Here is a 10,273-nt window from a genome sequence, read left to right on the forward strand (position 1 = left end):
TTTGAACACATTCCAGGCTACTGACCTTCTTAAAGAATTAGATCTGAAAGAAACACATTTTCTTACAAGCACATGCTCATTTTTTATTCCAGGACTTCCCACATTAAGACTCCTTGAGCCTGTTTCTTCTCTTGTTTCCCCCAGTGTGAGCTTCCTTGAAGCTCTTGAGACTGTCAGTCACAGTCCTGAATCAAATGAATATTATATAATTAAATCACATAAAACATAAAAACCTGCATGAGAGGATATTAGCAGCCTGGGTTTCCAGAAGTCATGCTGCTTCATTCTATACCAACTGCATTTTTTATCTAGCTGTGTAAGGTCTAGATAGAATGAGTTAGTTATTCAGAATGAGTGAAAAATCTCCAAGGATTCCCACTGAGAAGTCCTTCACTCTTTATCAAAGGAGACAGAACTGTGACTAGCTAGGAAATAAAATGAAGCCTTTGAGGTCCAAAGTTACCCTCAAGTCCACTTGTTATTAGTCCTGCCTCAAATACCATGTTGATATTTTAAATATTTTCTCTTTTATGATTGAAGCAATTCTATTCGTGTCTTCCAAAGTTTTCAAAATTAACTCAAGCTTCATCTTGATGGATTTCTGACAGCTCTTCTTCTATAAGAATTTTTGAGAGTTTTCATCACAGTTGAAAGCAAAACTTGGTTTACAACTCATGTTTAAGGCATGAAATACTAGCGCATGGAGGACATAGGCATGCTAGAGACAAATGCATCATGGGAGCAGATAATGTCTAACAGATTTTCTAGCTGAAGGACCCAGAGGGGAGAAGTGGCTGCCCATCCTGCTTCTCAGAGTCCTTTTGGGCTTGATATCAGCCTCAGAGATACCATTCAGGTCAATAGGCTTCTTGCGATCAACAATGTCGAAACACCTGAACAATCTCCAATAGTCAGCATCCTCTAAAGAAGACTCTGAGTCAAGGTGAATAATATTTTAAAGGGAACAATGATTTCTATTTCATATCTGAAACAAGACTGCAAATAACAGAGAAGAGAAAGTGAAATTACACAGAATAGCCTTGCTCTCAAGGTTCCAGGAAACTATTCAGCGTCTCCTGGTAGGTGATTCCAGCTCACCACTGTCTGTAATCTTCTGGGGTTTCTTAAAAGGATAGCAATCCATGGCTTGAGCTGTGCTATTTTCAAAACACATCAAAAGCATTCAAGGGACCAACTGCTGCTTAGTGGCTGCTCTTAACCAAGAGCTGAACAACTTGGGCTCATCCTACATCACTATTAATTGTATTCGTTAACACCCTTAATTAATCCCTTTCTTGATAAAGTGCTTTCCTCATAATTTACCTCAAGTGGGACAGTCTACATACACAGTGACAGTTGTTCCTTTTCTATTTCTCAGGATATCCCTAGTATTCCTGATTTAATCCCCCAAAGCTTTGCTTTTACAGTTGAACAGAAAATTCCCAATGTTAAGATAAAACAAGTTTGAGACATTTAGAATTGCACCATTCATTTCAAAATCATTATATTTTTCTAAATATTTATTTTGAAGAGACACTGTTTACATTCTGCCTTTCACCAAATGCAGGAGTTGCTTGTACCCAGAAAAGAGGAACACTGGCCCTGACCAGTTTTTATTTTAAGACGTATCCACTTTTTTCCTACAGACGGCTGCATTATTCTATCAGCACTTTTTAGAAACATGACCTCAGAGCTCACCTATGACTGTTTTCTGTTATATTCCATTTCTGTAAACAACAGTCAATTGTCTAGGGGTGAATAGGTAGATCTTGACATTACAACGAAGACTAAAAGGCAGCATTAAGAAATGTATTACCTAAAATTATCCCAGGTTTTCCCCCTCTATTTCTATGGTGGATTATAATCTGGCAGCTGCTGTAAGATGCTCATGATGATCAGTGGAAATTTACTAACATTACGACAACTGGCAACCAGTAGCCCTTGTTGTACTACAGGCAGACAAATTTCAAAAGTGAACTCTCAAAGCCCAGAGGAAGCAGAGTCCAGTACAACTGGCAGTTCACTGAGACAGCTCTAGAGAGAAATCACAAAGGATTGTGGCCCCACTTGTGAACCTAACTATATTCAAATAAGGTTGGAACCTCAAGGGACTTATTTTATTGACTTACAGAGAGTATGCTGCATTTGCCTTTCTTGCCAGAGGCAATCATCATTTATACGTGTATTAAATGTACTTTATCCACCATGATAAAGGAGAAAGTAAGCTGAAAGCATACCTTTTGATATTACAGATTGCCAAAAAGCATTAATAGACTCAAGATAGGACAAAGAAAACACTTTTGAAGGACATCAGCAGTTGCAGTGCTGTGAGAAGGGAGAGGGGAGGCAGAACTAGTAATGAGAGAACGGTGAGAAAAGGAAAAGAAATGGCTGTCTTGGAGCTCTACGGTGGGTACGTATTTCATCTCACAGAAAGTGAAGACAAGATAGTAAAGAAGATACAGATACTCAAAGCCAGGAATTGAAAATGAAAGATCCTGATAGAGAAGAGATTCCCAAAAGAAAAGATTTTATTCCATGGGAGCTTTTCAGTAGGCAGTAGGATTGTTCCATAGAAGCTCAATCAAGGGCTTCTGAAAAAAGGTGGAATAATTAGGACCATCAAAAAGTATTCGGGAATGTGGGGAAGAGGGCTTCTGGCCAAAGGGGAAAGGGGTAAAGTAACCATTTGGTAACACTTTTAAGAGATGCAGAAGTAGCTGGATATAGGCTCATCATCCACGGCCTTTCAGTACGCATGTTACATTAATGAAGGATTTCTTATGTTAAGGCCCAAATCAGAAAGAATCTTGGATTTTTTTTTTTGAGAAAATCACACTGTAAATCCAAGATGCCATGATTTTCTTAGGGAGTAAATGTAATAGAGTAGGAGGAGCATACATAGAGTTTGACTTCACCCTTGGCAGATTGAGCATCAAATCCTGGCTCAGCATCTCAGTTAAATGCATTAATTTGGGCAAGTTACTTATTATCTCTCAGTTTCAGTTTCTTCATCTAGTACATGTGAAAAATTACAGCTGTGTCACAGATTTGTTGTGAGAAATAAATGATGTACCATGTAAAGTGTTGAATAATTGACTCATAATTAAAATTTAATAAATGGTATATATTTTGGGTTCTTATATATTTTCAGATAAAGGCAAGATATGGTTTATGATGAGAAATAGCTGTGGATGCTCAACACATTTCAGAGGCAAGTGGATTTGGTAACCATTTACAAAGGAAATAAAAGAAAGAAAACAAACAACACAAAAGCTCACATGGTTTTTGGAAGTAATATATATTACTTATTCTGATCCCCCCCTCCAAAAAAAAATTCGTTCTGTAGGCTGAATAAATTGGAATGAATTGGAGAATTACACTGATTTATTCTAAGATGAAGTTAATACTTAGGATACGCTTTATCATGCAGAGTATAAAAATTATGGAAAAGGATTCACACCCGCATGTTTTCCTCTGGTGAACTTTATCATGAAAATGTATTAACAGTGTCACTTTGTCTTTATTAAATCTTCATCATAAGCAAACAATATCAGAATTTTAATGCCTCTTCTATTCTTCAAATGTGCACTCTTCTTCCTTTTAAATGTTCTCTATTTACATTGTTTGACATGTTGTAGTATTTCTCAAAATGCTCAAACCACAGTTATAAAACTTGGATGTGAGGTCACAAATATGGCTGATGATTATTCCATTGTTTTGATCATTTCAAAGCAGTTCCAACAGAACTCACTCACAGCTGATCACGATATTGTTGCAAGTTTGAGTTTCTCTTCAGATTGTCACAAAAGTACAACTTAGCACACATTAATGTGCTATAAAGAAACATGTTTACTTCTACTATGTTTCAGGGACAGCTACATTTGTTTACAGCTATAGATGTTCCTTATAAGATACCATTTTATTTCTCCATGTTGTGGAGATCTTCCATGAAAAAAGAACTCTAAAAGTCACATTTATTCATTTTGTTCTACAACATTGTGCCAAAGAACCTTGAGGGACACTTTCATTTCATATTCTTGTGCCCCCAGTGGCTGCAAGATTTCCAAGGGCAAGTTGTGGAGGATGTAATTGAAAACAAAAACGGTAGACTAGGATTCTACTTAGTAACTGTGTGACTTCGGGGCCATCACTTAATACCTATAGCTTTCAGTTGAATTTTCTGTAAAAGGAGGGACTTGTATCAGGGTGCTTGATCCTCAAAGTCTCTTCTAACTTCAAATTCTATATGTTGGGATAAGGGAGTTGAATTTATCAGAGGAGGGAATTCATTTCATGATTTTGTCTGGAAGGAAAGAATCTTCAGGTCCACACAAGATGTTTCTTTTCTTACCCAATTTTCTTGTCACGTGAAAATTTCTCTTTCTATGGTGAAAGAAAAGCTTGCGGGAAAAGGCACCATTTAATATTAGTGGTGTACTCATATGATCTTGCAATATCAAAGCATATTTTCACCTGTTCCGGAGGTGTGGACAATCACTTTTGTGGTTTGGGGTTTCTCAATAATACTGAGTGTGACATGTAGAAACAATCTTAAAACCACATCTGCAATTCTGTGGTTGTGACACTATCTACAACATCCCATGCTTGTTAATCCAAATGCAGTTTAATGAAAAGTCTAGCACTTATTGCAGCATTAGAGACAAAGATTTAACCAATTTTTCTTAGTAAAAGTAAGTTCACTAAAAATGCATTTTGGTATTTAAAATTATAGTGGTAATAAGTGTGTGTTATAACAAGAAAAGAAACAAAGAGATGCATTAAAAAGAAAAAAACCTTAAATTAAACATGGATATCCACATTAAAAAAATGAATCTAGATACAGACCTTACACCCTTCACAAAAATGAACTTGAAACGGATCACAGACCATCATAAATGCAAAATGCAAAGCTTTAAGAGTCCTAGAAGATAACATAGGAGAAAATCTAGATGACCTTGGATATGGTGTTGCCACCAAAGACATGATGTATGAAAGAAATAATTGATAAAGTGGACTTCATTCAAATTGAAAATTTCTGCTCTGTGTAAGGCAATATCAAGAGAATTAGAAGACAGGCCACAGACTAGGAGAAAATATTTGCAAAAGGCACGTCTGATGAAAGACATTTATCCAAAATATGCAAAGAACTCTTAACAATAAGAAAACAAGCAGCTCAATTAAAAAAAAAATGGACCTTAAACATGAATATCCTTAACACACATCTCACCAAAGAAGAAATACAAATGGCAAATAAATATTTGAAAAGATGTTTCACATTATCTCATCAGGGAAATGCAAAATAAAATAAGACACTACTTCATGCTTATTAGAATGGCCAACATAGAAAAAAAAAAATGACAACACCAAATGCTGGTAAGGATGTGGAGCAGCAGGAACTCTCATTGATTGCTGGTGGGAATGCAAAATGGTACAGCCACTTTGTAAGACAGTTTGGCAGCTTCTTACAAAATTAAACATACTCAGGGGGAGGGTATAACTCAGTGGCAGAGCACATGCTTAGCATGCGTGAGGTCCTGGGATCAATCCCCAGTACCTCCATTAAAAAATAAAGAAAAACAAATAAAGCTCATTAACTCCTCCCTCAAAAAAAACAAACAAAGAAACAAAAAACCAAAATTAAACATACTCTTACTGGAAATGTAACCAGTAATAAGATTATTAATGTTATTAATACAATTAATAGGATAATTAATGCTAATAAGAAAAAAAGAAGATAATGCAACAAGGGACACAAATGAGACACCCAAATACAAATTGATTTGTTGTTTTTGAATGCTTGATGAATGAAGCATTATTGCTGGCTAGATATCTTAGCTAAATGGAGAGCTAAGGTCTAACCCAGTGCTTTACAACTCTTTTTTTTTTTTTATTTACTCAAAGAAATTGAAAACCTATGTTCACACAAAAACCTGCACATGGATGTATATAGTCACTTTATTCAGAATTGTCAAAACTTGGAAATAACAAAAATGTCCTTAGGAGGTGAATGGAAACACAAGCTGTGGGACATCCGGAAAGTACAATATTATTCAGTGTTAAAAAGAAATGTAAAAATAGTTAACAATATTGTATTGTATATTCGGAAGTGGCTGAGAGTAGTTCTTAAAAGTTGTTATCACAAAAGAAATTTTGCAACTATGTGAGGTGATGGATGTTAACTACATATGGTCATCATTTTGTAATATGTACATATATCTAATCATTATGTCATACACCTTAAACTAATATAATGTTAAATGTCAATTATATCTCAATAAAATGGGGAAAAAGGACATGAGCCATCAAGTCATGAAAGGACATGGAAGAAAATTACATGCATAGTACTAAGTGAAAAAAGCTGAGTTGAAAAGGCTGCAAGTGTATGATATTCTGGAAACAGCAAAACCAGAGACACAATACAAGTATCAATAGTTGCTGGGAGTGAGGGTGAAGAGATGAACGGGTGGAGCACAGAGGATTTTTAGGGCAGTGAAAATACTCTGTGTGATGCTATAATGATGAATACCTGTCATTATGCATTTGTCCAAATCCATAGAATATAGTACACCAAGAGTGAACCCTAAGGTCCACTATAGACTTTGAGTGATTATGATGTGTCAATGTAGGTTCATCTTTAGCAAAATAAAGTTACCATTCTGGTGAGTGATATTGATCATAGGAGAGGCTATGTATGTGTGGGGGCAGAGGGTACACGGGAAATCACTATACCTTGCTCTCCATTTTATTATAAACCAAAACTGCTCTAAAATGATAAAGGCTTAAAAAATGTAAACATTTCTCTCCACTCCCACTACCTGTCTCTCTGCACTAAGGTAACCAGTGCTAACCACCCTGGGATGTTTTCTGCAACACCTTTCATTGTGCTCATGCAAGCGCATGCAAGTAAGCTCTTTTTCCAATTTATACAGGAAGTCCCCAAACTCAAGGTGACTAAAGAAAACATGACTCTTTTCAATGGCTACCAATGTTTCTCTGATTGGCAAAGTCCATCTTACATATAGCTCATCTTCCTCTGACCTCAGTCCCAGAGCTCAGTCTCCTTTGCCATTTGTATGATTCCCATTCCTTAAAAATAAAAAGAAGCCATTCATTTCTGAAGAAAACATTCTCTTGGGGGCAATGAGTAAGCATACCACTTCCTTTCTAGTAGCTATAAACTTTACTGGAGATATAAAATTTACTTTTCACACCATAATATTTGAATGATTTTGGTACCTAAACATTTAGCCCTATTGTGGGATGTTCAGAGCAGATTCAAAAGTGTCTTTTGAAGTGCTCTCACAAAGAGGGAACTAAAACCACGTTCAGGTGAAGAAAAATAGTTAGCTGATCACAATCTCACTTCCAAAGTACTAGTTAGCCTTATTCACACAGTGCACCAACTTTGATCATTCATAATTACAACTGTCAGTGATGAAAGAAACAAAATGGAGATTCTGAGAGGATTAGACAAACCATATTCCAAGGGGCAGGGGATAGCTCAAGTGCTAGAGCACATGGGTTCAATCCCCGGTACTGCCTCTAAAAATTAATAAATAAACCTAATTAACACCCCTCACCCCAAAAAAGAAAAGAAAAATCATATTCCAAACCGGGTTGGAAGATATCCCTTCCATGTTTCTACCATAGAGGTTGCCTAGTAGCTGTGGTATATATAGCCCTGATCCAAGTGATCAGTAAAAAATAATTTACATATCAGTATTTCTCAAGGAGATAATGGGTTTTGACTAGAAGAGCAGGTTCAATCTATGTGCCCAGTGTTGATCCTAAAATGTCACTCCCTGGATATGGTTTAAAACTGGATGAAGAGCTAGCTCAGCAAGAAGTCAGGACTTCTGGATAATATAATGATGAGACATTTTTTAACCTAATGGGACTCTGCAGGACAAAAATTTTTAAGATGATAATAGTACTGGATAAATTACGATCTGCTAGTTCAACTCCCAGAAGGAAAGAATCCTATATAATGTTGCCATAAGAGTTACCAGAAGATTTATGGCTTTTGCAGGAAGAGTTTAATATTTATCTATTAGAGTCTGAATTAGAGGTGGAGAATCCGGAATAAAGCAGGAGATTACCTCAGTGACTGCAAATCCTCATATTTCTGGATGTCTAAAGGATATAAATGTCATTGCCTTCTGGTAGACCCAGGATGAGCAGTTTTAATTGGCATACTCAAAAGAGGAATTAAAAATGTGTATTAAAGACCTTAAAAGAACCTCAGTGAGGACTTTCTTCAGAAATCAGGCACCATGACACAGGAATTGGGAAGAATTCTGCCAACAGTTTGCCAGTGGCACTTCCGTTCAGATTTACAGCCAGACAAAAGAGAGGCATTGATAGTCCTTTTAATGATATCAGGTCGTATCCAAAATATACACACAGGAAGAATTTGTGTAGCTTGGATGCAGTTATAGTTTAGACAGGTGGATCTCTAAATCAACAGAAAAGCAGCACCTCTGGTGAGAAGGTCCCCAGAGACATCCTACGTGCTAAGCCTGTTAAGAAGGAAGATTATCATTAGTGTCAATAGACACAGGCAACTTGGGCAACAGATGTAGGTAATCCACAAGAACTTTGGCTTCCAACCACTGTCTTAGTTATACCCAGCTGTGCATCTGCCAGCGCTAATCCATCATAACACAACCTGCTATTTACTTTCCTTGCGATGATGGGGATTTAAAAGGAAGATGAAAGGCAAACCAAGACCTATGAGGCAATTTAGCACTTTCTTGAATTTAAACTTTTCCCTTTTCCTTCCTACTATCTGGAATTATGGACAAGATAAGACAATACCTAATTGCAGCCAGAGGAATCATTTGTTGCCAAAATGAATACTAGGGAATAAAATAGTTCGCCGAGTTTCTTGTTTATATAGTATTTGCTAATGCCACACAGAATCATTTGATAGAAATTAGACAAGATTATAATTTGTTTGGCAGTTATCCATTTTTAATGGTCTGGCTCTTTCACATAAGGATGATCTATCAGGTATTCTTAAAAAGGATAAACAGCTAAATATAAGTAAAGCGCCATAAACAGTCCTCCAAAGGAAGTAAGATTTGTGATAATCCTGCTTAACTGGAAAGAGAACAAAAAGAGAGCAAAAACACCCTTGCCCTTCTACCAACCCGTATCATTATTTTTTGTGTGTTTAAAATCAGTGAGATAAGGTCAATAGCTCTTACAGATACAAGACGTATCACTCTCAATAAGAGATTTTTTTCCTATTGGGTACTGCTTATATTCTTATTGTGTGGTTCCTTGTGAAATCAAAATAAACTGCAGAACTCTAAGCTAATGAAGTGACGGTCCTAGGTTCTATTTTATGCCTACAGAGTCCTTCGTATCTTGACGTCTATGTGATATTTTGACATATTTGCTTTGATGTAGCCATTACCAAATAATGTGAAAAATGGATATCCTTATCTCTTCCGTGAACCTTGCCCCCTATTCCTGAACCTTATCCCAACCCAGATCCTCACTGTGAGAAGTGCTGGTAAGGAACAAGTTAAAGGTCTGAGATGGACTCTGGGCTCCTGCCATATTCATGTCGGACCAGTAATGTCCCTTCTGTTTGTAAAAGACCCTACAATTTTCTATTCCTTTAAGAAATTCATTAAGAAATTCAACATTTGAAAAATAAAACACCTACAATTGTTTCAGTAGACTAACTTGGAGCCAGGTAGATTCCCTCATGGGTGTAAGGTTGTTTAAGGTGTCTTTAGGAGGAAGGAGAAAAGAGCTTTGGTAGTATAGAGGAGCTACTCTACTGTCTGCAGACCCCACCTTCTTACACTAAAAGCTTTTTGCAGACTGACATAATAATCATTCTTTTAAGGCTCATTCCAATGGAAGGCACTGAAGCATCTATCTAGGTTAAATGTTATGAAATTGCCATTTTTGTAGGTGAAAAATGACTTAATGTTGGCAATTTCATGTGGTTCAACCTAAGAGTTAAGCTCCTGTACTCCACCACACTTTAGCATCCTGGAGAAAACATGGGAACTCTGAGCAGACAGAATTGGATAAAAATTCCAGCTCCACCAAGTATGTGACTATGGGAAAGTATCAAAGTCTATCTCAGCTTTACTTTCTCTTTCTGTAAATTGAGGAGGCTAATACCTACTTCATAAGGTGGTTTTGTGAATTGAGGACAGCATGCAAAAAAGCGCCTTGTACAGTGCTTTCAGTAAATAGTACTTACTATTAACCCAGAGAGATCATTCTCAAAGCTAGCATTACAAAA

The sequence above is a fragment of the Vicugna pacos genome, chromosome X (genome assembly GCF_048564905.1).
Source record: "Vicugna pacos chromosome X, VicPac4, whole genome shotgun sequence".
NCBI lineage: Eukaryota > Metazoa > Chordata > Mammalia > Artiodactyla > Camelidae > Vicugna > Vicugna pacos.